This window comes from Pantherophis guttatus, chromosome 4, assembly GCF_059756535.1.
Source record: "Pantherophis guttatus breed Tessera chromosome 4, ASM5975653v1, whole genome shotgun sequence".
Classification (NCBI taxonomy): Eukaryota; Metazoa; Chordata; class Lepidosauria; order Squamata; family Colubridae; genus Pantherophis; species Pantherophis guttatus.
This window is the reverse complement of record NC_142066.1, coordinates 90805107-90827086: the sequence shown is the minus strand read 5'-3', so window position 1 is coordinate 90827086 and position 21980 is coordinate 90805107. Positions and strand designations below refer to the sequence as shown.

General features: G+C 41.0%; 1 protein-coding gene and 1 long non-coding RNA gene across 6 annotated transcripts in view; one reads left to right on the top strand and one right to left on the bottom strand.

Moving 5' to 3' along the window:
* Nucleotides 1-14019, top strand: part of LOC117663351 (uncharacterized) — a 63994-nt gene extending 49975 nt beyond the window's left edge. For both annotated transcript variants that reach the window (XR_015733934.1, XR_004590751.3), the window contains exons 6-8: nt 6592-6659; nt 13396-13447; nt 13641-14019. This is a non-coding gene — a long non-coding RNA (uncharacterized LOC117663351). The remainder of the gene's footprint in view (nt 1-6591; nt 6660-13395; nt 13448-13640) is intronic.
* LOC148114229 (uncharacterized) overlaps nt 1-21980 on the bottom strand; it is a 202125-nt gene that overhangs the window by 112419 nt on the left and 67726 nt on the right. The gene's annotated exons all lie outside the window — the stretch shown is intronic.

The window sequence follows — 21980 nt, the reverse complement described above, 5'->3', positions numbered from 1 at the left end:
ACACTAATTACATAAGAAGACATCAATTGGCGAGGGACGTGCATGTTAGATTCTCAAAATGAACAATTAGAGATGAAGTATATAGAAAATCAAGAGAAGAAACTTTGACATATAAGAGCAAAGAAATTATAATCTTAAAACAAATACCTTGAAGAATCAGAAACCAACACCAACAATTTTCAGTTCTTAACAAACCAATTGATTAGATATAAAATAATGTATAAATGGCTGACACCGGATGGGATTTTAATCACATGGCAAGACAAAAAGTACAAACTAGACACAGTAGAGAAAGCAAGAGAATTTTATAGCTTATATTTTACACAGGAAGAGGAACAGGAAAGTAAGGAAGAAACAGAGAGTAGAAGCCAGGAGGAAGAGCAAATAGAAGAAGTGGAGGAAGAAAAAGAAGTAAGAAAGAGTCAAGAAAAAGCACAAGAGGAAAGAGAAGGTGCGAGAGCAAAAAGGCGGATGGAGACAAGACACACCAAAAAACAGTTACACTAGGCAATGGAAGAGGCAATCAAACTTCTCTTGGTAAATATAAATGGATTAAACACACTGAAGAAAAGAACACAAACATTCACAAAACTATGAATATCAGAAGCAGATGTGATATGCCTCCAAGAAGTGAGTATCCTCAAAAAAGGATACCAAAAACTATTAGAAAACCCCAAATTAGGAAAACTATATACATCTCTGATTCAAAGAGAGAGAGAGAGAAAGAGAGAGAGAGAGAGAGAGAGAGAGAGAGAGAGAGAGAGAGAGAGAGAGAGAGAGAGAGAGAGAGAGAGAAGAGTAGCGGTCTATGTAAAAGAAAGGATACAATTGAAACTAATATATGCAGACGAGGAAGGAAGAACAATGATGGTCGAGTTAGAAATAGAGAGGAAAAATCACTTTTAGTAGTAATATATGCCCCTAACTAAAATCAACAGGAATTTGGTGACTTCCTGTTTGCTGCTGGCCGCCGCCAGACGTTCCTTTGGGATCGTCAGCTTCCACTGCCTGTCAGAGCCGCCTTCACAACGGAACGGCGGCTCGAAAAAACTCCGTTCCCATGAGGAAACGGAGATAGAGCCGGCAGGGGTGGGTAGAACTCTCTGCAGAGTCCCAAAAGTTTTTCTTTTACTTTTGGGATGGAGCGGATGAGATGCCCCATATCCCCAGCCGCTGCTCCGGGCTTTGGGAGACCTCTGCTAATGCAGAGCCAGGCGTCAAAAGCAAGCCTGCGAATTTGACAGATTACTCAAAGAAAATGTGAGCTGGACCTGTAATACTGAAGCGCAAGTATTTTACTTATCTTTTAAAAATTACTTAAGAGAATAGAGGAAGAGAAAGAGGAAAAAAGTTTCTTTTTAAAATGGCGTCTGCCGCGGCTGGAGAAGAGTTTGAGAGGGAAAGTTCTTCCGTTTTTTATTATTACAATGTAGCGGAATAAATACCACTGGCTACATTTGTAGACAAAACTCCGCTCCTGTTTTTGTTTTTCTCTTTTTTCCCTGGAGGCTTGAGTGTTGCTGGCTGGAAGTCTTTTGTCTTGTTTTTTTTTTTTTTCTTCTTCTAACAAAGCCTGCTTAGGCGGAAACATGGCACTGAGGCTTGTGAAGTCAGACAAACAAATAGGTGGGGGGGATTCCCCCACTAAGAATTTAAAGCAACAAGTTTTAACTCTTCAGTCCCAGAAACCTGATTTTAATATAATAGAATTTCTCTTAGAGGAGATTGAAAGAAGGGATGAGATTGTGAATCAGCAACTTGAAAAATTTAAGCAGGAAACTAAGGAATTGGTGAAATCCAAGTTTGACTTTTTGCAGCAAAAAATTTTAAAATTGTCAGAATTCATGATTCGGTTGGATACAAATACTAATTTACTAGAGTCAAAAATGGATGAAATTCAAGATAAATTGGACAATAGAATTCAAAAAATTGAAAATGATTTGTTAAATATTCAGGATTATAGTTCAGAAGAAAAATTTAAAATGGATGCTGACCAAAAGTCTGGTAATGTAGAATATCTGGAACAGAGGATTCAAAAAGAGGTTCTAAAGATACAATATAATTTCACAGAATATGCAATAAGACTTAGAGGTTTGCAGGAAAATAACAGAGATGACTTAAGGAAAATATCTTCTGAATTTCTAGCTGGGATTTTAAAGATTCAACCTGAGGAAGTGTTTTGTAGGATTGATAGAGCTTATCGAATAAACTCCTGGACTGCCAAGCAAAGGCAATTGCCTAGAGATGTGGTAATCTATTTTTCAGATAAAGAAATTAGGAATAAAATTGTGCAAAATTCCTTCAATTCTAATTTGCAATTGTATGGAAGAAAGATTTGGATTTACAAGGAACTCCCACCTAAGATACTAATGGAAAGGAAGAAATTTGGCTTTCTGGTGTCTGAGTTAAAAAGGAGAAATATTCAATTCCGGTGGGACGTCCCAGTTGGTATTATATTGAGATATCAAGGAGAAAGATACCAGTTAAATACTGTTGAAAGGGCGGAAGAATTTTATCAAAATAGGTTGAAAATGAATTTAACGTCTTCAGATATAATACAGGATAAGCAGAAGGAGCTGGAACTAAAGACAGAGACTGTACCAGATAAATTGCCTTTGGATTTATCGGATACCCCAGCTGGATTATCTACAAATTTGAGAGAAGTGCCATCTGATTTTAATGTGATGACTTATCAAGGCAAGGACAAGCATGGAAACCAATTAGAGGATATACAAGGGATAAAAAAGAAATGCGAGACACAAAAAATTAGGATGGAGGTCAAACCCACAAAAAGAAAACAAAAAAAGAAATAGGTTGTACAAAAATAGAAATTTCTAACCCAAGCAACAGTGAAGCCAGTGATTTTAAAATATGAATGATTATGTGAAAACATAGAGGAGGCGACATATTGGTCAATATCATCCTGAGGATAGTGGCAGATCTCTGCATTGCCGTAATTTTGGGACATGGAAAGAGCCTCAAATTGATGGTTTTGAATTATCTACTTTGAAACTTCTTTTTGTGTTGATAAATATATTATAATTATCTTGAATTATAAGGCAAGAGAATCACATTGGGACATGCAGAAGATCGGGTTGTTACCCAATACGATGATGGAAATTAATAATCCTGATGAAACCCACAATTATTATTATATGGAATACAATTATAATGTCACTCGGGTGGTTGTTTTTACTTTTATATATATAAGAAGATGTTTACTACTGATGGGGGCAGATATGATTGGAGATCTTGAATAAACTGTTGCATCCGCAAGCTATGTCACCCTATTATGGATGTTGGTTTTAACAATCCAGTGGAAAGACTTCAAGAAGATATTATATGGACTATAAATTTAAAGTTATTGTCTTTTCTTTTTTTATTTAGATATAATGGAATATATATATATATATATTTTTAAGTAGTGTGGGCAGTGAATTAAAGATATCAAGAATTGTTGTGTATGGTAAATTTGTAAGACAGTGGGTGAATAAGCTAGCTACAGATTGATTAGTTTAAGAAAAGGGATTTTTAAGTGATACATTTAGGGGAGTGGAGGAAATGGATAGAGTGGAATAAATGTTAAATTAGATTTTATGGGGAGCCCGCTTTGAAATGTTATTAAAGTAGGACTTATTGTATAGTTTTAAAGTGGAAGGTGGTTTTGAATTGTTGCAATAATGCATAGATATAAAACACTATTATGCTAAATTAGAGTTATTTTATAATAGTTATAGTATAATGTGTTTGTTTTTTTTTTTGTTTTTTTTTTTTCTCTTCTTCTTTTCTGAAATGTATGGATAAAGGGGGATTTATAATACTCTTAGTAAGTAAAGGTCAGTATTTTGAGGAGGGAGTAAGTAATCTGTTATGAATTAGGGTTTTTTTTTGTTACGAAGAAGTCACAGGGGGGGAAGGGTGGGGAGGGGGGGTTAGGGAGGGGGGGAGGGGGGGGGAAAAGGGGGAAAAATTTGTATTTGAAAACCTTTTCAATAAAAAAAAAAAAATAAAATCAACAGGAATTTTTTAGAGGAATACATAAAAAAATATTAGAATTAGAATATGAAAATATCTGTCTAATTGGAGATTATAATGCAATAGTAGATGCCAAAAAAGATTATAAAAGTGGTAAGAAAAATTAAAAAAAAGAAAGAAACATTACCAAAAGAATTTTTCAATATGGCCACGGAAATAAACCTGAGAGATGTTTGGAGGGAGACTCATGAAGACGAGAATCAATATACATTTTACTCTCATCCACACCAATCTTGGTCTAGAATCGATATGGCTTCGATGACTGCGGATATTAGGACAGTTGTAGAAACAATAGAGATTGGAGTAAATGAATGGGCAGACCACAACCCAACACTCATAAATTGGAAGCGGGAAAAAAGATTCAGGAGATGGACAATGAATCAAAATATATGCAAAAAAAAAGGGTTTAAACAAATGCTGGAAAAGGAATTAGATTCGTTTTTTAAGTTAAACAAAAGAGAGGATACTTCCCTACAAAACTTTTGTGATAAAACAAAAGCATACATAAGAGGACTGACGATGGCATACTTAGGGAAGAAAAATAAAGAAAGGAGACAACAGCAAAACAAACTATATGAAGAATTAAAAAACACAGAATACAAATAACAAAAAGATCCCCAAAATAAAAAAATAAGAGAGGAATGGAACATAACAAAACATAAAATAAATTTGATAAATCAAAAAGAGATAGCCCAGAAAATAAAGATGGCAAAACAAAAGTATTTCGAATTTGCAAACAAAACAGGCAGATGGTTGACATATAAATTGAAAAAAGGAAAAGCTAAAAAAATGATATACCAACTCAGAGACGAAAAAGGAGAAATTCAATACAGAAGAAAAGCTAAAAAGGAAATTATCCAGACATTCTTTTCAAATTTATACAAACAAGAAGAGAGGAGGAAAAAGTAAAACAGTATATAGAAAGATCAGAAATAGCAACAATTACAGAAGAACAAAGAGAAATATTAAACAGACTGATAACTAAACTTGAATTTGAATTGGCACTGAAAAAACAACAAAACAACAAAACACCGGGGCCAGATGGGCTACCAGCGGAATTATATAAAAACCTACAGGAAATACTGGGAGAAACCATATTAGAATATATAATGAGGCTTTGGAAAAGGCAAAAATTCCGACAACCTGGACAGAGGCAATAATTACTATCATACCCAAAGAAGATATGAACCATCAGTTAATACAAAATTAAAGACCAATCTCCTTGCTAAATACAGATTACAAGATATTTGCAGTAATTATAGTTGAAAGAATTAAAAAAGTATTAAATAATCATATACACTTGGACCAAAATGGATTTCTGCCGGGCCAACAAATCAAAAATAACATGAGAATAATAATAATAAATACATTAGAGTTTTACGAATCACACCCGGAAAAACACTGGTTTTCCTTGATGCCCAAAAAGCATTTGTTAATCTAAATTGGAAATTTAAAAAAAATAAAAAAAATAAAAAAGGAAATGTGAAATAAGTAGCTACCCAAATGTTATGAATTAGAATGTCCCTCAGTTCCAGGGATGAGAGGACTATAATCCAACATTTGGCAAATTTTATCTCAGTTTTCTAAATATGGTATTAACATAATTATGTTTACATTATTATAACATAACATAATTAATTGTTTCCTAATAGGAAGCAGAAGGGAGACAGGCTATAAAGCAGTAACAATATGCTCCTTCCTCATAAATATTGAAATGCATATAAAATTAAAGGTTTAATTATTAACAGATATAACATTTTGTTCTTCATGTTCTGTGCATTATTTAGATGTGGAATCTCTGCCTTGTTCTTTTGTATCCTATATTAAAAGATATGCATTGATAGTAATAAACTTGTTGTATTCTGGACATCTGGTTTTTTTTTTAGTTCATTGCAAATGTGATTTTTCTTTTCTTAAGAAAGCAAGCAAGGAAAAATCATTCATATTTATATTGTTCAGCTGCTTTTAATGCAAACAGAGCAGAATATACATTGACACTACAACAGACAACTACAAAGAACTAGAAAAAAACAAAGCTGCCAAAAGAAAGAGGAGAATTTCATAATTTTAGAGAAATTGCTTATGAAGAGGAACATTTTGAAAAGGGGAAAAAAATTAGCATGTTGCAAAAAGCAAGCAATTATGAGAACATGACAGAAAAAGAAAGACAAGAAATGCATTTTAAAAATTCAGTCTTAATTTTCAGTCTTGAAACTGTCATTTTCATTTGAGGCTTTTCAAAATAGTGAGTATGCATGTAGCATGTGGTCTAAGATTTTTTTTTGGATGTTGAGTTTATTTATTTGATGAAACTTCTGTTTTTGTGCACTTTTATCTACATCTTGAAATCAGCAGCAACTTTCAGAAGACAATCATGCCTGTGTCGGATTGCTTTGTTAAGGCTCCATAAAATTGCATTCTCTTTGTTAGATCGAAGGATCTAGTCCAATAACTCTCAGTACAACACAATAGCTGGTATAGCTTATTTATTCGTAAGTGAAGGTATGATATAGGCCCAAGCATATATGTATCTGACCTTACATCTATGCCTTACAGATATTCGACTGGATCTGGGGGAGGTGCCCTTGTGGATGGACTCTTATACCCAGAGGGAGGAGTGAAAGGTAAGGTGGGGTTGTGGGGATGATGGGTTTGAGTGAGTTAACCCATGCTGAACCATGGTGTAGGGATCTGTACAAGGGTTAGACATTTTATTTGACAAAACCCCCTCTAAATGTCTGATGGTAGGCCTTGAGCATCTATATATACATATATATGTTTCACATGTACCTATATAATTTTGACATTAGGTAGGTATGTTGTTTGTATTGTAGTGGTTTGGTGAGAATGTCCGTTGTTTGTTCCTCGGTTTCACAATGGATGGCCTTGATGAAACCAATTTCTGAAAGTTGCCTGACGTGTTTGTACTTAATGTCTATATGGCGTGACCTTTGGCCAATAGCGTCGGCCTTGGATATTTCGATGGCGGCTTTGTTATCTTCATGGATGACAATGGGATATGATAGTTCTACCCAGACATCATAGAGTAGGTCGTCGAACCAGGTTAGGTTGTTAGCGGCTTTGCACATGCACACAAACTTCACCTCGGTGGTGGAAGTGGCCACTAGCTTTTGTTTGCCCGTATAACAGTGTATGGGGCTATTGTTGAGGAAGAAAACATATCCAGACGTGCTCTTTCTGCTTTTGATGTCTCCTGCCCAGTCAGCATTTCATATGGTGTCTTAATTATGCTGGACCATAGTCTGTTTAGCGTGTAGTTGGAGTAAAGGAGAGCTTCTGACCAAAACCTGACCCATCCATACATCTTCTAAAATGCATCTCACCGTAGTTTGGAGGACTCCACTTTTGCGTTCTACCACCCCGTTCTGGAAAGGGAAGTGGTGAAGCACAACACGCCACGTTCCTTTAACCATTTTGAGAAATCCCTGGACATGAACTCAGAGCCGCGGTCTGTCATTATTTGCCTGACCCTGGTGTTGTGTTGAACCTCTACCCTCTTGTAAAACTCTCTGAATTTCTGGAACGCCTTGTTTTTCTGCTTAATGGTCTACAGAAAACCGTAACGGCTAAAATCATCTACAATGGTTAAAAAGAACCTTTCTTTGTATCTGATAGAGGGCTTCAGTGGGCCTACCAGGTCCATATGTATTAGCTGGAAAATGGAGTCAGTGGTGTGTCCTGACTTCCTTGGTCTTGGCTTAATCTTAAGTTTCAAACACTTACAAACAGAGCATTCGAGGTAATTTTCACAGCTTTTTACTTTTAAACCTTCTGTACAATCAACCATTTTTTTGACAACTGGGAAACCAATGTGACCCAACCTTCTGTGGAGGAGGTGGGCGCAATTGTCGTGAATAGGTTTCCCAATGGAAAACTTATCATCCCTAGGTAATTTACAACCATTATCAACATACTTAGCAGTTGTCTGATTGACCCCCTCTGTTTCACCATTCTCCCTTCTCTCATCCTCGGGGGCTGCTGTGTTCCCTTCATTAGTTAGGTTTGCATTTATACATTGTTGGTCGCCCTTGTTTGGTATAAAATATGGCAGGCCACCGCTCACTATGACTTCTCCGATGCTTTCTCCATTATTGGACATAAACACTTTGCCATCTCTAAACATAACCTCAACTTTGGTGTCCCGGCTTAGCTTTATGGTGGCCAGTACATTGTAGGGTATTTCAGGTATGAACAGTACCCCCTCTATTTCACCTATCCTTGGTATGAATATGTTCCCTTTGCCTACTACCCTGGTGTTGTTCAGGTTTGCTACCTTTATCATGAAATCCATTTCAGTAAAGGAAGTGAATAGTTTAGTATTAATGGCTGTATGATTGGTAGCACCTGAATCTATGAGCCAGATGTTTTCTTTCTCCTCCTGGCTGAAAATAAACTCCCCGTTTCTAAAGCTGTATACGGAATCCATGTTGCTATCTCGGGAGTTGTCCCTGTGTTCTCTTTTCCGTCTGGGGCTAGGGGACCCTCTACGTCCTCGTCCGCCTGTGGGTCTACGGTCTGGTGAATGTCTCCCTTGGTACCTTTGTCTGGAATCAGATCTTTCCCTGCGTTGGTTGCACCCTCTATCTCTGGTCCCTTCTGAAGTGGTTTCTAGAGCCACATAAGAAGCATTCGGGTATGCTGTTTACTCTATCCTGAAATTCCACTCTCTTGGCTGGCCTGTGGTCTTTGCGGGACAGGCTGCAATCCCTTCTTAGGTTGTCCTCAGCGATCAATTGATTGGTGAGGCTATCTAGTGAGATCTTCTCTATGCTCAGGCTATCTAGTTGGGTGATAAAATTGTCCTAGCTGGAGTCTAGTGAGTTGATGATGATCCTCATCATACTCTCTTCTGTAATGGTCTCATCCCTCTGTAACAGTTCAGCTCTAGTGGCATTTAGTTTTAGGAGATGTTCACTCATGGATATCCCAGGCCTAAGTCTGGCGGAGTGAAAATCCCTTGAGATCCTGGTGGTGGTTGCCCTGCTCTTACTGTAAAACAAACCATAAAGTTTTTGCATTATTTCAGATACAGTCATGTGATTGCCAATACTAGGGTTCATAGCAGGTGCGATACTTGCCAATAACAGACAGTAGGTTTTGTGATGTATGCAGTCAGTTTCAAAAGACCATGGTTTCTTTGGAGATCTTGAGATCAGGAACAGTACATTCTCCCTCATGAATATGATCTGAAGTTGTTGGTTCCACTCCAGAAGGTTCCTCCCATCCAGTTGTAGCTTGGGAAAACCATTTGGTAAAGTCCCAGAATTATGAGAGCTGCTACTCACAAATGGCAGCTGTCCGTGGTCCTGAATGTGGGGAAATTCACAGTAAGGGACTGGTATGTTAGCAGTCAGGTTAAAAAAACAAGCTGCTATTTTTTTTTCTTAATTGGAAGGTACTGCGCATGCACGCTCATTCTTCATTTGAAGCCATCGAGTGAGGAGCTCACAGCCGCGGCTCCTGAAGCTAGGCCCAGCCCTGCTAGGGGAACGTTGGACTCACCCCTGGGGTCTCGGAACTGGACGGTGGAGGTCTGGATTTGGGCCTGAGTCACTGGATTCTCGTTGTACATCGGCAGGAGGCTCGGCTGTCAAGTTTCGAGGTCATCTCAAATAAATTGCATTTCAAACAAGGTCTTTGAAGAAAAACTCCTATTTATTAAGCACAACATTCTAATCTGACTCCAAACGAAGCCAACACTGATTTCCAGCCCCAAAACCCTCCCTTTCTGTTCCCCACTCCCCTACACTCATTGGCTATCTTCCAAGTCATTCTACCCCTAATCTACTCCAGCTCAAAGGAATTCTCCCCTTCCCATCTCATCTCCTAGGGGATATTATCTCCAGGGAAAATAAGTAGGTGAAAAGTCAAATGTCCCTTTCCAGATGCCTTCGCTTCTCCTTCTTATGTCAGCACTAGAGTAAATGCAGGTTGAAGTGCTGACATCCGGCCCCTCCCCCTTCATTTTTCCAGGGTTGGCCTGTGTAAGACAAACAACAAGTTAAGTACCATTACCCCGCCCTCTCCCGCCTTGCCCGGGTGATCTGCATGGAACTTGGCTATAAGGCGGTCAGCTTGGACGTTTCTGCTTTTCACCCAGGAAGCTTCTGACAACGGGTAACCCTTCCACTTGATTAAGTATTGGAGGTGACCCCTGTGCCACCTCGAATCAGGCTCTTGGTAGTTGTAAGAACCCATCTGCGTCTTGCAGTTGGGGGCCCTCTTCTTGTAGAGGGCTGCTGACCACCTCCTTGCTTCTCCCTCCAACCCTTCTGAAATGGCACTCACTAGGGCTCTGGGAAATGGGTAGAGGTGTCCATAGCACTCGATGTAGATCTCAGCTGTGTCGAGGAATTGCGCTAGCTGGTCTGGATCACCATCGAACTTCCCTCTGAAACGGGGTGGGTCCTCCCTTGCTGCCTTCTCCTCCCACTGCGGGACTCTGTAAGCCTGCCCTCAGTGCCGCTGGTCCTCTTCCTCATCTCTCATTTTAGGGTAGGGAGGTGATGTCCTATCCAGGCTGCTCTGCTTGCTGTGTAAGGGAGGAACCCATGGATGCATCTTTGGGCTCCTTCTCCTTCTACTGGGGGGGGGGGGAGGAAGGGCTGTGCTTCAGTCTACAGCCTCTCGGTTCAGCAGCCCAAACTGGCTCCCTCTTCTCCTTTGGCCTGCATGATGGCCCCTCCTTCCGAAGGATGGCACGGTCAAATTTCTCCTTCAATTCATCTATGGGGCTCTCCAGTGGCTTCCCTGAAGCTTTTTGGTGCCTGGCCTGCTGCTAGTCCCATAGCCAGTCTGCCCTCCCCAATTCACTTAGGGATTTCCCATTTCCCTGAACGTTCGGGAAGGGAAACCCAGCCTCTGCGGATTTTGGCAAAACCCCCGAATACTCATCTTTTCTCTTCTTAGGTTGTAGCACGATCATCTTGGCTGCCTTGCAGCTTCGATGGAGGAGGGAAGGATTGAGGTCCTGTAGCATCCAAGCTGGCTGGGATCAAGACTGGCTCTTTTCCAGATGCCTGAATTAAGCTCTCCTCGGAAAGTTTACTTTCTGCCATGACATCCGGGCTGCGTCTCCATTCACTCCATACATCTGGAAGGGAGCTGGAGGTTTGGAGGTCAGCCAGCTTGGCTTGGAAAGGAGTGTTGGCTTTCTGTCAAGTTTCGAGGTCATCTCAAATAAATTGCATTTCAAACAAGGTCTTTGAAAAAAAACTCCTATTTATTACGCACGACATTCTAACCTGACTCCAAACGAAGCCAACACTGACTTCCAGCCCCAAAACCCTCCCTTTCCATTCCCCACTCCCCTGCACTCATTGGCCATCTTCCAAGTCATTCTACCCCTAATCTACTCCAGCTCAAAGGAATACCCCCCACACCTATCTCATCTCATAGGGGATATTATCTCCAGGGAAAATAAGTAGGTGAAAAGTCAAACGTCCCTTTCCAGACGCCTTCGCTTCTCCTTCTTTTTTTCTTTTTTTTTTATTGAAAAGTTTTACAAAAAACAAAAATTTTCTTCCCCCCATATTCCCCCCACCCTTTCCCTCCCCTCGTCCCACCCTCCCCCCCAGACTTCCCAGAGCAAAATAGAAGGTGTTTCATTTAACAATCATAAACTAGATTAACCTACTTATCCTTAGGTTAATTACCCTAACTCCCCTGCTGAAACCTTAACTCCACTATAGATAACAAAATACTTCTAATTCTTAACGTTCATTCATAAGTTATTTGATATTTTCTTGTCTGATACTTATTTTGAATATAGTCAATCCATCTTCTCCATTCCGATACATATCTTTCTTGTGTATAGTCCTTTAAGTACGCTGAGATTTTCGCCATTTCTGCTAGGTTCGTTACTTTCAGTATCCACTCTTCAATAGTAGGCAAAGAGTCCTTCTTCCAATATTGTGCTACCAACAGCCTAGCTGCTGATATTAGATTCAAAATCAATTTAGTCTCTAATACTGTACAGTCCATAGTTATACCCAACAGGAACAATTGAGGAGTAAATTTCAACCTTCTTTTCAGAATATTCTGCATCACCCACCAAATTTTTATCCAAAATGCCTTGATTTTCTTACAGGTCCACCATATATGATAATAGGTTGCATTATTACATTCACATCTCCAACATTTAGCTTACAAATTAGAGTACATTCGCTTCTCCTTCTTATGTCAGCACTAGAGTAAATGCAGGTTGAAGTGCTGACACCGGGAAGCTCACGGTCACTGAATGAGGCTCCCAGAAGGCTGGCTGGGCGATCGGCATGATGGTCGGTTCTGGATCAGAGGCGTCAGTTGTGGAGCGGGTCGGGAAGCCCAGTGGAGGCTGTGGCGCCGGTAAGGAGCCTGCTTGGCTTCTGGGTCTTGGGGCTTACGGCGGTAGCGAGGTAGGTGGGAGGTTCAAAGAGCATCGCGGGACTGGTGTCGGGGCTGCAGTTGGCGCTTCAGTGGTGGTAGGTGTTTGGACATTTTCTCAGTCCTTGAATGTCTTTTGTACGTTCGGGAGGGATGCTGGCGGCTTGAAAGCGGAGCCGAACGCTGCTGTGAGAGTCTCTATGGCTCTCTCGATTTCGAGCTCAGTAGCTCTTGGTATCTTGGTTTTGTTTTTCATTATTATTTTCGGGGAATCACTTGTCTGTTTTTAGGTTAGGGCTAGTTTGCGCCGAGGAATCTGAATCTAGGTCTCTCATTGGTTGTTGGTCGGCCATTTTTGTGGCTGGTCATTTAAAGATGGCCAACGGGAAAAGGGCGCGAAATTGGATTCTGCTACCTCTGGTGTATTAGGGTAAGATGGCGTCTCCCTTGCCGGTCTGGTGTCCACATGGATTGGTCCTTGCCCTTCGGTCGCTGCTCCATGGCTTTTGAGTAGGCTCTGGAGGTCCGCGATGAGGTCCTTGCTGGTGGCAGGCAATCCTAGTATTTTTAATATGGCTAGCCTGAGGTCATCGTTTCCTTGTGCTGTGGCTTTGGAGTTGTTCTTTTCTTCTTCCCGTTGTTCCTCACATTTGGGTGGGGTGCATGGATCGGGTGTCCGCTTGCTTCCAGCCGGAATGGTTTTTGGAATGGCTCTGGTGGGTGATAGCTGCGCTGCCATCTGTCTTGCAAAGACTCTAGTATTTATTCTGGTTTTTTCTGCTGAGTGCTCAGTTGACTCAGACATGATTTGGAGTTATGGGCAACCACCCTCTGCTACCAATTTGTTAGATCGAAGGATCTAGCCCAATAACTCTCAGTACAACACAATAGTTGGTATAGCTTATTTATTCGTAAGTGAAGGTATGATATAGGCCTAAGCATATATGTATCTGACCTTACATCTATGCCTTACAGATATTCGACTGGATTGTGGATGGACTCTTATACCTTGAGGGAGGAGTCAAAGGTAAGGTGGGGTTGTGGGGATGATGGGTTTGAGTGAGTTAACCCATGCTGAACCATGGTGTGGGGATCTGTACAAGGGTGTTGTGGCTCTGACCCCTGAGGCCGACTTATTGGAGGCAGAAGGCTCCAAACATGAAGGAGAGGAGTTGGCCAGGCCTCCCTCTCCAGGAGTCTCCTCTCTGGCAATGCCTCAGGTGTCTCCCGTAGGAGAAGAGATTGGCCAGGAGCCAGATATCTCCTCACAGTCGGACAGTGAAGGAGATAAGTCTTGGCTGGATCCATGCCAGCGTCGGAGAGACAAGCGCATGCAACAGAAAAGGAGGCGTGCCAGAGATTAAGTTGAGTCACTGGACCACACCCCACAGGGGATATAAGGGGGTGAGGTGGCCATTCAGACTCTGTGATGGACAAAAATAACTACTATCAAGTCACATTGCATCTTTGGAAACAACATTATCTGCCTTGGATTTAATTACGGACTGGACTTGACAATTCTTGAACTGTGTGTATCTTGTTTATGAGTAAAGTTCTTGGCAAGCAGCTGCTGGGTTGCTGCCAATCCTCTTATCGAAAGAATTGGTTGTCTGCCAGTTTATTTAACCCCCGGCTGTCTGTTTGTGTGCGTGTGTGAGACGGGGACAGAACAAAGGGTTAGACATTTTATTTGACACTCTTGGAGTAGCACACTGGACAATAGTGGAGATAGTCCAAAAATTGCCCACCATGGTGGCTGGTGCTGCTGAGAGTGGTGATTCAATAATATTTGGAAAATTGCAGGGTTTTTTTTAGTGCCAGCAGAACTCAGAGACATTCTTAAGTCTTGGAAGTATAGAACCCATGCAATCACTAAGCTTATCTGGCAAAGCTTTGGGAAGACAGAAAGCACCACAACTTGGGTAGAATAGATATAGATGCTCTAAACCAAGAATATGCCTGTTCTTCGTATGCAATGTTTTTTTTAAATGCTTTGGAATGGATATAGATACATATCCATCACCATCTTTTCCAATCTCACATGGAATCTTGTAATCCCAGGAAACTATGTGTTTAAATTATTAAGTTAAGTATTGGCACTGGCTATACTGGTTTACTTATTTGTTTTAGATATCTGTATTGTGTAATGAAGATTTAAACCAGAATGTTGGAAGTTTTGAATATAATTAAGACATTGATACCAATGTGAGGAAGGTAAGTGGGGTTTCTGCCAGCCTATGTAAATTTAACTTGCCTGAAATTCAAATAATTCCATTCTGGTATCTTCACTATTTTTTAATCAGGCATTATGGAATGGCTTGACTCCAGAAATTGTGGTACTCCATCACTGGAGGTTTCCAAGAAAAGATTGGACAACCATTTGTTTGGAATGGTATAAGGTTTCTTGCTCAAAAGGAGGGTTGGACTAGAAGATGTCCAAGTTCCTTCCAATCTTATTATTCTATGTGCTATGTGCCTATGGAAACTTTAGAGAAAGAGAAAGCACTATACCACTCAGGGTCACCCTGAACTGCAAGATGGGTGGCATATAAATTTAATAAATGTATAAAGCTGAGGAGCTTTGATCTTCTCAGTTAAAAGCACAATCTAAACCTAATAAATAAATAAATACTTTACCTTTATATACATTGAGATGCGGCAAATTGTTTGCAGCCTTAATACATATATTTCCAGATTTTAGCAACCTTCTGTATGAGAACAAGGAGAACAAGGAGGAGAGCCGGTGAGCAAGTGGGGCCCAGCTTTGAAGCAGGGAGGAAAATCATCTGTGGGGCAGAGAGGCGAGCTGACTGAGGACAAAGCAATGACCGTCAGAGAGGCAAGCCAGTGAGAGAGAGGAGCAGGGAGGAGGAGGAGAACTGGCTGTAGAGAGGAGATAAGAAACGAGCTCACTGTAGGCCTTCAAGGCAGTCCTGTTTGCTGCAAGAAGTAGTGCAAACTGGAGCCACATGGCCAAGGAGCCAAGAGCAGAGGCAAAGCAACCGAAAGGAGAGCCAGCAGCAAGAAACAGCACAACAAAGCAGATCCTGAGAGCAATGCAGGAAGGAGCATGGAAAGCAACAGGAGAGCATTGGTGGAACCGGAGGCTGTCAGTGGAGCATTTCAGCAAAGGGGATCAGTGAACTGGTGACTGAGAATGGCAACAAAGCAGCCCAGCAGACCAACAGATGTGGGGGGGGGGGCTCCATGAACTGAGAAAAGCAGGGAGAACTGAATACCCAGGAGTGGCAGGAGAAAAGCAAGTAGGAAGAGAGGATAAAAAGATAACATAGGACACAAGGCAAAAAAAAAAAATCAAAGGCAAATAGACAATTGCAAGTACAGCAGAGAAGAAAGAGGTAAATTAAGCCCACCCGATTAATTAAGGCAGAGAGGGAAAGGATCATAAAAGAGAAGGGAGGAAAGGGATAATTATAGTATAGAACATTCCAAGGATATGTTAAGAATGAACATTGCACTTAAGCCCACTCAACACTGAAAATTTTAAAATTGGATAATTTAAATGATCTGCTAAAACTTTAAAATTTAAACTAGACAATTTTGAACTATATAACTTTAAATCCTTAAACTATACATTTTTAAACTCTTAGAACTTTACATTTTTAGCTAGACTTTTCCCCACAAATTTTAAATGATCTGTTAGACTATCAAAATTCTAAACTGGACATTTTTCCCTATTAAATATCTATGGTAAAACCTTCTACGCTTTCATTTTCAATTTTTTAAAAATTCACTCATGGAAAAAGAAACTGATACTATTGTGATCTGCAGAACATGTTCCACATATACACTTATGCCCATAGAATACCCAAACTATATATGTACCAAATGTAAACTAATCAAGCTGCTAGATGAAAAAGTAAAGGGTCTAGAGCAGGGGTGCCAAACTCAATTTCATTGAAGGCTGCATCAGGGTTGTGTTTGACCTCAGGGCGGGACTGGGGGGGTGCATGGCCAGGATGGATGTGGCCAACTTGATGTCACTCATTCAGGCTCCGTTTTCAGCCAAGACGGCCCTCCCGGGTTCCGTTTTGGGCCATGATGGTCTCCTGTAGCCCTCTACCAGCAAAAATGGAGCTGGTCCTTTGCTCTATTTTCACTGTCAGAAGTACCGTGGGCTGGTCCTTTGCTTTTTCCAGGGCAGGTCCATGGGCCATATCTAACCACCCTGCAGGCTGGATCTGGCCTCCAGGCCTTGAGCTTGACACCCCTGGACTAGAAGAAACTCTAACCACTCTGAAACTCAATCTACAAAATCAGAAACTCCAAAGCCTGCAAGAAAAATATGCCCAAATTGAACATAACAATGATCAAACAACTTCTAAAAGAATTGACCCCTTAGAGGAAGAAAAAGACAGATGTAAACATGTCACTCACAGAAAAAAAACACAAAGCTAGTGTGAGTCCTGGAGGCCATCTTTTTCTTTGGATCTTCAAGGCTGCCACGCTTAGTGCTGTGGGAAACTGGGAGGGGGGATTGCATGGAGTTGTAGAGATATCTAGCCATAATAACATTATTTTCTCTGGGACTCAAGGACATTCTGCCTGCACCTGGAGTGGCGTGACTGGGAGGCATCTCCAGTTGGGACGGTGTATTGATTGGACCATGTGATAGACATGTGGGTGCAGGGGAAGGGACTTGGATTTTCTTTTGGGTGGGGAAAACCTGGAAGCTTTCAGATTCGGGTTTTCCCAGATGTGCCAATATGACATCTTTAATAAAATGGAACTTTGAGGAACTTCTAGCCTCGGAGTCTTCTTTCGTTGGGAGTGTTACTTGGAACCCTGACACTTAGTACAAAACCCCTGCCCAACCCAACCCATTCTGATGCAGCCCAACTATTGCTAAGCAATCGATTTCATGGACTCTCCCTGGAAGAAAACATGCAGTCACGTAGAAAAAAAGTATCAGTAAATGTCCCTAAAAATGTAACACCATCAAATGCTTCTGTGATATATAGAAAAATACCCCAAAACTCCCTAGGAAAGAAAGGCAAGTGTTGGTGATAGGAGATTCAATTCTCAAGGAAACAGAATCAGCCATCTATAGACCAGACAGTCAATCCAGAGAAGTATGTTGTCTCCCTGGAGCAAAATAAGGGGGTTAGACTGGATGACCTACAAAGTCCCTTCCCATTCTGTTAATCTGTAAGAACAATCAACAGGTAAGAATCTTAAAAATCAGAGACATTCTTAAGTCTTGGAAGCATAGAATTTAATGAAATAATTGTTTTTAATTAATTTGCAACAAATGCAGAACAAAATATGATCAAGGAATAATTCATGCAAGTTGTAAACACCTGGACAAAGATTTTAAGTCTCAAGAAATATACAGATCCTATCTAAAGAGACTTCTAATGAAACCAATGATGAGCTTCTAACTTAATAAGAAAGAATTATAAGTAGATAAAAATCCTGATATCATTACGTAATATAATTTAATATGTGCTTATGACTTAATGACTGAAATCAGGTGTTACAAGCTTTTTTAAAAAATGATTATGTAAGACAATATCTATTTAATGAGCATCAGATGTTCCTTTGCACCCCAGATGGTTTAGAATGGTTTTATGTGAAAACCTAAAAGTTAGTGATGGGGAATTATTGCAAAGTAACCAAAATAATGCATTCAACAGTCAGAACAAGCAACGTATCTTGCGGTATTTGACTAATCTCAGAAAGCAAACTCAAAGTAGAATATTATGTGAATGAAGGTGTTATCAAAAAGTCCCAAGGATACAGGGATAAAGAATACAATCCCAGAACAACTGGGCTTGGAATCATGATAATTGAACAAAACAATTGTTAAGCAACATATCATGTGATCATCATGACTGCAATCCTTGTTTTTCTAGTTGCAGTCATTAAATGGACCACTGGGAAGAGCATCTGCCTTCTCCCAGGCAAGGTATGGTGGGAGACTCACGCCTCCCACCATATCTTGGAGACCCAGGCACACTCCCTGCTCCACCAGGAAGAATAATCACAAGAGTGCTAGTATTTGGTAACATTTTTCTTAGATTTGAGGTCTGTTCCTTCAGCGTGGTAAGCGATTTCCATTTCTCAGCCTTCTGAAGGGGAGGAGTAAATGCTAGTGAATGCCAGCATGCTGAGTCTTTCATAATGCTGGCATTTACTAGCATTTCCCCTTTGGGGAGTAAGGGAAAGTGCTAGCAAATGCTACTGTTCTGAAAGGCACAGAATGCTGGTTTTCACCATCATTATCTTCAAATTTGAGGTCTTTTTCTTCATCACTTGGGAGGATTTTACTTCCTTGCAAGGAGAGGAAGGATAACCCCTTCGGCACACAGGGGGAACAGATCTCAAATCCAAAGTCCCCTCCATCTGCAATCCTTAAGTGGAAAACAACTCAAGAAGCTTGGGAAACCCTGAAAACTATTATCATAAAAGTCCAGACCAGCAAGAAATCCAAGAAGAAACCAGCATAACTGCATGAAGATCTCTCTGACAAATTGAAAGACAAAAAGGACAAGTACAAAAAATGGAAAGAACACATAACTAAGGCAGGATATCAGCAAAAAGCCAGAATCTGCAAAGATGAAGCCAGGAAAGCAAAGGCTCAGAATGAACAAAGACTTGCAACGAAAATCAAAGATAATAAAAAATTCTTCCAACATATAAATAACAAGAAAAAAAATCAAGGAAACAGCCAGTCCACTAAAAAGAGAAGACAGCATGGAAGTAACAGGCAGCAGAGAGAAGGCAGAGCTGCTTAACCCATTCTTTGCATTGGTCTTCACACAAAAAGAAACTATAGGCCAACCTACCAAAATATAATTATAAAAGACAGACTAGAAATAAAAGTTAAAATAAGTAAAAATATGGTAAGAGAACATATGTCTGATCTTAATGAATACAAATCACCAGGACCTGATGGATTACATCCCAGAGTTCTAAAGAAGGTGGTAGATGTCATCTCAGGACCACTGTACCACATCTTCCAAAAACCCTGGAGCACCAGGGAACTAGCACAGGACTGGAAAAGAACTGATGCTTCCCATTTTCAAAAAAGGAAAAGAAAAAAAAAAAAAAAACCAGACCCAGGAAACTACAGACCAATCAGCCTAACATCAATACCCGGGAAAATACTGAAAAAGATAATTAAAAAAACAGATCTGCCAAAATCTGGAAACAAGTAAAGTAATAACTAGAAGTCAACATGGGTTTGTTAAAAATAAATCAAGCCAAACCAATATTATTTCCTTCTTCAACATAGTGACTAAATTAGTAGATCAGCGAAATACTGTGGGCATAATATACTTAGACTTCAGCAAGGCATTCAACAAAGTAGACCACAACCAACATCTTGGTAAGATAGAAAAAAGTGGGATAGATAACATCACCATCAGATGGATTTGTAACTGGCTGATAAACCATACTCAATGAGAAGTCCTTGATGGTACTACATCTACATGCAGGGAAGTAAGCAGTGGGGTACACAAGGTTCTGTCCTAGGCCGAGTGCTCTTCAATATCTTCATAAATGATTTAGATGAGGGAATAGAAGGGGATCTTACCAAATTTGTGCATGATGCTAAACTGGCAGGAATTGCCAACACCCTACAAGATAGGCTCAAGATCCAGATGGATCTTGACAGACTTGAACACTGGACCCTATCTAACAAAATGAAATTCAGTGTAGAGAAAAATAAAGTCTTACAACCAAAGAAAAACTTTGGTTTTTTTTAGGCAAGAAAAACCAAAAGTACACATATAAACTGGGTGAAACCATGCTTAATAGCAGTAGCAGACCAGCCAAATTGGCTCTGTTGAGTCCAGGGAGATCCTGCTGAGAAGCCCAGGAACATGGTTTGTGGTGAGAGCATGTGCAGTTTAGAAACTTCATTCGCTCTCCATTCTACCCTCATGGTTGTTTCAAATCGCTTTAGGAAAGGTGGTGGCAATTTTAACCACGAGATGCCTTTTAACTTTCAATTAATCCTGCAGTTACTATGTCCCGTTTCTTCCCTCCCTCGCCTCCTTTGTTTTGAAAAGTTGCTTTTCAAAGCTCGGTCTGAGCATTCCGGCCCAGATAGAGGTAGCAGCGAAGGACTAGCCTTTTGCCTCCCTTTCCTTGCCAGTCCTCTACTCACCATTCTCCCCCCTTCCCACCCCCCAAAAGTGACTGCCCTACCTGCCAGGCTGTTGTACAGTCAATTTCGATGCTGTCTCTGCTCGTCCAAGAGTTTGCCAGGCTGGTAGCTCATGCGGAGGAGGCAGTCAAGGTGGCGTCCTCAGAGTCTTCCTGGACCAACAACAGCCCATTCAGCTCCAGCAATGGCCTGTGATACTTGCCGATAGTTTCCTGGAACTTCTCCTTGTAGCACTGAGCTCCTTGGCTTTTATTTTGAAATCCAGCATTCTTGGATTTCAAGAGTGCTCAGGTTCGGCAGCCAGAGAAGAGGTGCTGGATTTCAAAAGTGCTACAAGGAGAAGCCTTGGAAGCCAAATTGCTACAAGAAGAAGCCTTGGAAGGCAAAAGTGCTACAAGGAGAAGCTGGGAAGCCATTGGCAAGAGGTCTGGGAGGAGAGCATTCAACCAGGAAACAGGAAATAGTGGGAAACAGTGGGGGCCAGTGGCCTGCCTCCCAGTCAGTGCAGCCATGTGGCTTCCCAGTCAGTGCAGCCATGCAGCTTCCTGGTCATGTGGGCAAGTGGCCTCCCAGCCAGGATGCTGGGAGCAAAGTGGTTTGGAGGGAGGATGATGGCAATGAAGTGATGGGGGGAGCCCAATACCTGAGGCAGTGTTGGTGCTTAGAGCGCTGTCTTGGACAGCCAGAGAGGCTCCAGAGGACGTGTGAAGCCCTGCTGGAGCTGCTTGGGAATCCCAAAACTGCTGTAGCCACCTCCAATTCGCAAGTGAGCCCCGCTATCCAGGGCCAATGGGGCACACCACCTCCTTGGACTTGACCAGCAGTGGGAGCCCAGTCAAAGCCATTGTCGGACATACCAGCCTCATCCGAGACAAGTGGCTAGAAGGGGCAAGGGGCGTGGCTGGGAGGGGCAAGGGGCATGGCCAGGTGTCCAGCGCTACCAGTTCAGGCGAACTGGACCGGATTGGCTGAATCCCACTACTGCAGTAATCCCTTTCCCCCTATGCTACTTAGTTAGTTCCTACATAATTGCTGGCCTTTCTTCTAGGGCAAATTTTATGCCACAAAATGACTCTGTTTTTGAAGCTACATATGCACCATGTTCAGGTGTTTTTAAGATCTTATAAAAGGTCAACAAGGTCTGGACCAATCTAACCTCTGGGAAATGATATTCCAAAAAGCGAGTGCCACATTTTAATGGGGGAAAAAAATCAACCATGTTTGGAATAATGACATAGCATTTCCACCTCTGCTTTCCTCCCTTTGGAGGCTTCTTATCTTTAATAGCTATTGGTACAATCAACTTACTCCTTTCTATGATGGGACTATCTTTTCATATTAAATTGGTTTATGCAAATGAGTAGATTTGTCCACTTTATATATAGTTTTTTTTGAAGCTCCCATAATTCAATACAGATCCAAATTC